Raw genomic sequence first — 6,116 nt, forward strand, 5'->3', positions numbered from 1 at the left:
AGGAGAAGGGGTGGGAGTTGAGAAGTTGTACTTCTTCTCACTCCTTTTCGAATATGTATTATATGTCTTATGTTTAAGTGTTTTGTTTATTTATTTTCTTCTGTTTGACATTCATGTTCAAAATAATTATATCAATCAATCAATCAATCAATCAAAACACATTTTCAACACAAACAAAACTTTATGTTGTTTCTTTATATCCATCCAGCACAAAATTAATCCTTTCATGAATGAGTTGTGAGAACTTTAATCAAGTTTTTTTTTTTTTTTTCTGTGTGTTTTTATTCTTCTTTAGACATGAAAAAAGAATGCAATTGAAAATTCTTTTATGAACCTATTCTTCATGGAGTTCCAAAAATGTCCACTCAGCTTGACAGACACCATGCATTTAATTTTTGACGTAAAGAAATGTGTATTTATTGATATACTGTGTGAAAGCTATGAAATAAAAACATTTTTTAATGCTGCCAATCTGCTGTTTTCTCACATTTTAACATACTCTAATACTAGTCAATACTCACTTCATGGAGATAATATGCAAAATAATAATAATACAAATAATAATAATTAATTGATAATAATAATAATAATAATAAAAACTTTTAATTGCAGTTTAATAACAATAACAAGCAATTAATTTACACTCAAACATGCTACCGCAGATCAGGTTTATCTAGAAAGGCAAACTTACAGTAATGATATGAATGTCAGTGTTTGGGATGATGCATTAGTGTCCATTATTTTGGCTGATATGAAACTAAAACAACAAAACCCATGAATATACAAGAGAACAGCTGTAGAATAACTGTCCACTGTAGTGACCACTATGCATAAAAGGGTTAATATCAACTGCAGCTATTTTCGTATTATACAGCATTTTTTAAAGTCGACAAACAATCATTTGGAACCCATGTATTTAAAAAAAAAAATGCATGTAATATGTAACTAAATAGCAATAAATAGTTAAAGAGCAACAAGTGAAGGCAATAAATGATGACTCAAATACTTTTTTTTTTTTTTTTATTTGGAAAGGACATTCCACATTAACCCATAAAGACCCAAACAGCCCCTGGTGACTAATAGCATCTACTGATCTAAATTGTTTATTACCTGTTGATACACTAATCCTATCAATACATGTAAATAATTGATTTAAAATACAGTTTGTCATCTTTTCATGCTCATCAGATATGACCCACTGGGACGATGCATACGTCATAGTGTGGATTAGCCAATCACAGCGCTCCGTCAGGGATAATGATCCAGCGCATGTGTGCAGGTTTGGGTTCAGAAACACATTTTCAACACAAACAAAACTTTATGTTGCTTCTTTATATCCATCCAGCACAGAATTAATATCAACTGCAGCTATTTTTGTATTATACAGCATTTTTTAAAGTCGACAATCAATCATTTGGAACCCATTTTTTAAAAAATGCATGTAATATGTGACTAAATAGCAATAAATAGTTAAAGAGCAACAAGTGAGGACAATAAATGATGACTCAAATGCTTATTTATTTGTTTATTTTATTTAGAAAGGGCATTCCACATTAACCCGTAAAGACCCAAACCTCTACTAAGGACCAAAAGCATCTACTGACCTAAAATATTTAATAACTTCTCATCCACTAATCCTATTATGCCATGTAAATAACTGGTGTAAAATACAGTTTGTCATCTTTTTCATGCTTATCAGATATGACCCACTGGGACGTTCAGAGGCTCCGTAGTGAACGTGGAAACACCGTCATCTTCTACAACATTGATTCACCAGTAAAACCCATGGAGTTGGATCAATGACAGTGATTGGAGATGCTTGTTCTATGTTTATATTAATGATATATTCAGTTTTCCTTGTTTCTCATATAATAAAACACAACTTTTATGAACATCTACATGATCAGAAAATAAATATAGGAAAATGCTTGATTTATACTGAAAAAAAAAACATAAAATACAGGGGATAATATTCTAATAAATGGTGATAAATCGATTAAGAATGATTAAATAGACAGAGAAATTCATTTGGAAACTACCGCAGAGGAAGCACTGGATCTTTATGGGTTAATGTACATTGTATAAAATGCAAATATAAATATGCCAGAGTTAACATAACTGCTAAATTGCATCTATAGTCCTGTGATAGGTTAAAAACAATAATAAATGACTATAACATACTGACTATCTCAATACAAATACAGTGTGAAGATGAGAAAAGTAGTGCAGTCACAATAAACATGATATAAAGTGCATGGTTTAAAGTGCAAGAACTAAAGCCATATTATGTGTATATATAGGCCTACACTGTCGCCCATATAGTTAGAATAATTTTGTTTTCCTATTTATACGCATCAGTAATCACCTTTGACCTGGTGCAGTGTTTACATACAGAGTTCCAGTTACACTTTATCTATCAAGAATAAATCACATTATCATAATCATTTCATGGGAAGAGGTAAAAATATTTTATTCTAACTTTATGTGCAATAGACATGAACACAACCAAAATTATATTAAAAAAAAAAAAGAATGAAAAAATGTGCGCAACAGTTCCTAAGGGTTAATAACTTTTGAACCACTACTCCTAACAATCCATGAAAATAATTCAGGTCAAACGCAGTTCCTCAGCTTTTCAGCGGTATCAGATATGACCCATGTGGACATTCAGAGGCTCCATAATGCACATAGAAATCTTGTCATCCTCTGTAACACTGATTCAACAGTTAAACCCAGGTGGTTTGACAGATGGCAGTTGTTATATGCGCTTATTTTTATGTTCAGTTAATGATATGTTTTGCTGAAAATGTTACTCTTGCTTCAGTTTTCCATTTTGATATAATAACCTTGATATTTACTCTGAGCTGTCATGAACATCTACAAGCTCAGCAAATTAAATAAATGAAAATACTTGATTTAGACTGAAAAGTAAAGTCTAATATTACAATTAATGTTGATGAATCACGTAGGAAAGATTAAATGTAGAGAGAAACTGAATTGAAGGTTGCCACAGAAATAGTTCTAGGTCTTTAACGGTAAATTAAATTAGTTTTAACAAATAGGCCTATAAAATTGAATTAGATGTATTCTAGATAATTTGTAGTTGAAAATAGTTGAAAAAAATCTTCAGTCTAATAATGAGGACCTTAACAATGAGACTCCTGTATCTACTCTTCGCCTGTTATGTTTTCAGGCTGTAAAAAAGCAGATTTTGTCTAATCACAGGTGTTTTTAGAAAGGTAGGAGGGTTAAATATGTGACTGACAACTGTAATCACTAATTAGATTCTGTTGGTGGCTTCAGTTTTCCATAACAGAATAAAATGTCAGGTCCTGTATTCCTTAATTACAGCTCCTGCAGCTTTAATGATATTTTCATTATTATGATGTTCGTGCATTGTACAGTCATTTATTCATCATGAGGTCTTTATACAGTTTTCATAAATCTTGAGAACAGTGATCGATGCTGTTGAGTTGAGTGGAAATAGATAAGTAGCAGCAACAAAATTACACTTTATATTGGAGTTACACAAGGCTGAAAGACAGTCCAAATGATTGATTGCAGGCATTCCAAAAATATAGACAATGTCAGTCAAAAAACTCCAAACTTATCTAATTATAAAAAAGTAATCAGTACCTCGGAATTAATAATCAATAATCTAATAAACTCCTTTACTTCCTCATGGAGGCACCATGTTTCAACACTAAGAAGTCTTCATCATGGCATGAAACCACAAAAGAGGCATGTGCTCAATCTAACACTCAATACATCATGTGACATTGGTCATGTGACATGTAATTTAGGTCACCACAAAAGGTCAGCAGAAAATATGGCTGAAATAAAGAGGGCGGACTGAATACAGCAACAAAACAAAACAAGAAATAGAAACAAAAGCCATTTCACATCCTCACATTATTACATCATTACCCAGTGTAGCATTTACTGTTAATGTTTTTTCCTCAATATCTGACATCTAATACTCTTGAACAGATCTAAATTTCTTTAAAATTTACCCATTAATTTATGGTAAATCTTTATGAATTTTGTACTTAAATAAGTTTGAACCAGCTTTCCCTTTGAAATGGATTATCAATAAGGCTGATTATTATGCTCACACAGAGCCACTTTTTCTAAATTCTTATGTGATGAAATTTTATGATCTCTTTTATTATAAAATAATGCAAATTATGTTCAGAGCACAATCAAAAATGCTCCCTGACCCAATACAGAGGTTCTTTTCAATTCAGGACATTCCATATAATCTCAGAGGTGTTTGCAAATTTACTGTACAAAAAGCTAAAAAAAGTATGAAAAGGAGATGTGTGTCCATTATTGGAGTTAAATTTTGGAATGATGCCAACATAAATTTAAAAACATGTAATTCTTTTTTGGTTTTTAAGAAAATGGTTTGTAAAGCTATTTTTGAAGCTTATAAATGCGATTAATTATCTGTTGTTGTTGTTTCTTTGGAGGTTGGTAGCCTAAAAAGTTGTAACATAGGATAGGCCTTGATAAGCAGTCTGCTTCTGCCTATACTTTTTCAGTCATTATTCAACACATTATTCAACACATGATTCTTGATTTTGTGATTCTGTGATTCTTTTTCTTTCTTTTGCATGAAATGTCAATACTGTGTACAATATTTGGTGTTGTCATGACTGAATAAACTACTACTACTACTACTACTACAAATGAATTTGGTTCTACTGGTTAGTTTGGTCAGAAAACCAATTTTAATTCTTATTTTACAACATTTTGTTTTTCTGTAGAGAGTTTCCAACACAGTCAAAGAAAAGCCTTCACTTTAGTGGATTAAGAAGAACTACCATTTTTAACACAGCGTTTGCTCATTTGAATAAACATCCTCTGAACTGGTTCCTGCAGACAACATCTTATCTGAAGTGGCTCTGTTGTGTAAATCCTGTTAGTCTCAAGAGGAGACATAAGAAAATGTTTGGGTCAATCATGCACTAGACCATTCCGGAGTAATTTACAAAACAAGCAAACAAAAAACAAACAAAGAAGTGCAGATAAACAAATGAACTCAGATCTGCCTTTCGCTCAGACCGTGATGTGATGAAACAGTGATTGGGTAATTTCTGCAAATGTCGCAGACGTATTTCGAGTAAATGTCATCTGTTTTTGTCATTTACATGTTTCACTTCTGATACTGACTGACAGAAGGCAGTGTGTTGGGAAATATCTCAGTAAAATGTTCGGGTGATCCTGTGACCAACAGTGTGACAGTGACAGTACAGAGGGATGCAGATGGAGACGGACGTTACAACCAGTAATAAATGACCTCCTCAGAAAGCAGGGACTAAGTTCTGCCTTTTGCAGTTTTAATCAAAATGGACAGAATGAGCAAAATAAGCATCTGTTATGTTGTTTTGTTTTGTTGCGTCACTTCCCATTGCAGCATCTACATCGCTTTGTTTTTGATGCATCTTCATTCTTTATGTTGTTTTCATTTTCTTCTTCTAATTTTTTGTTATTTTTTTCTTTTTCATAATTTTGTCTTATATTATTCTATTCTGGCTGCATTTCCTATATTCCTCTCATCGTTAATGTTGTTGTCATCATTTTCTTTTTCTTAGGTCTTGGTGTCATGTTACTACTTTTTTGTCTGATAAAAATGATCTCATTTTACAGTACATCGTTTTCATCTTTTTATTTTTTTGGGTACATAATGTTTACCTTTTTGCATTTTCATCTTGTTATGTTTGTTGTGAGTGATGCAAACAAATAGTCTTTTCTACATCTTATCGTCCAGTCTTCTAAAATCTGCTTTGATGTTGGGAGGGAATGGAAATGGATAATTTCCTTCAAATGCAGAGAAAATGTAAGATGTAGAGAGTAGAGATACACTAGTGCCCACAGAGACTGAATAATTTTGTATTCAGGCACATTTCTCTGTTTATTCCTGTTTATACACATCAGTAATCACCTTTGACCTGGTGCAATGATCACATACTGAGTCCCAGTTACACTTGATTCATCAAAGATAAATCACATTGTCACAATCATTTCATGAGAAAAGGAAAAAAGATTTTATTCCAACTTTATGGGCAATAGCGTATAATGTATAAGATAAAGAGACACAAAACACTAAAACA

This window comes from Sphaeramia orbicularis, chromosome 12, assembly GCF_902148855.1.
Source record: "Sphaeramia orbicularis chromosome 12, fSphaOr1.1, whole genome shotgun sequence".
Taxonomy (NCBI): domain Eukaryota; kingdom Metazoa; phylum Chordata; class Actinopteri; order Kurtiformes; family Apogonidae; genus Sphaeramia; species Sphaeramia orbicularis.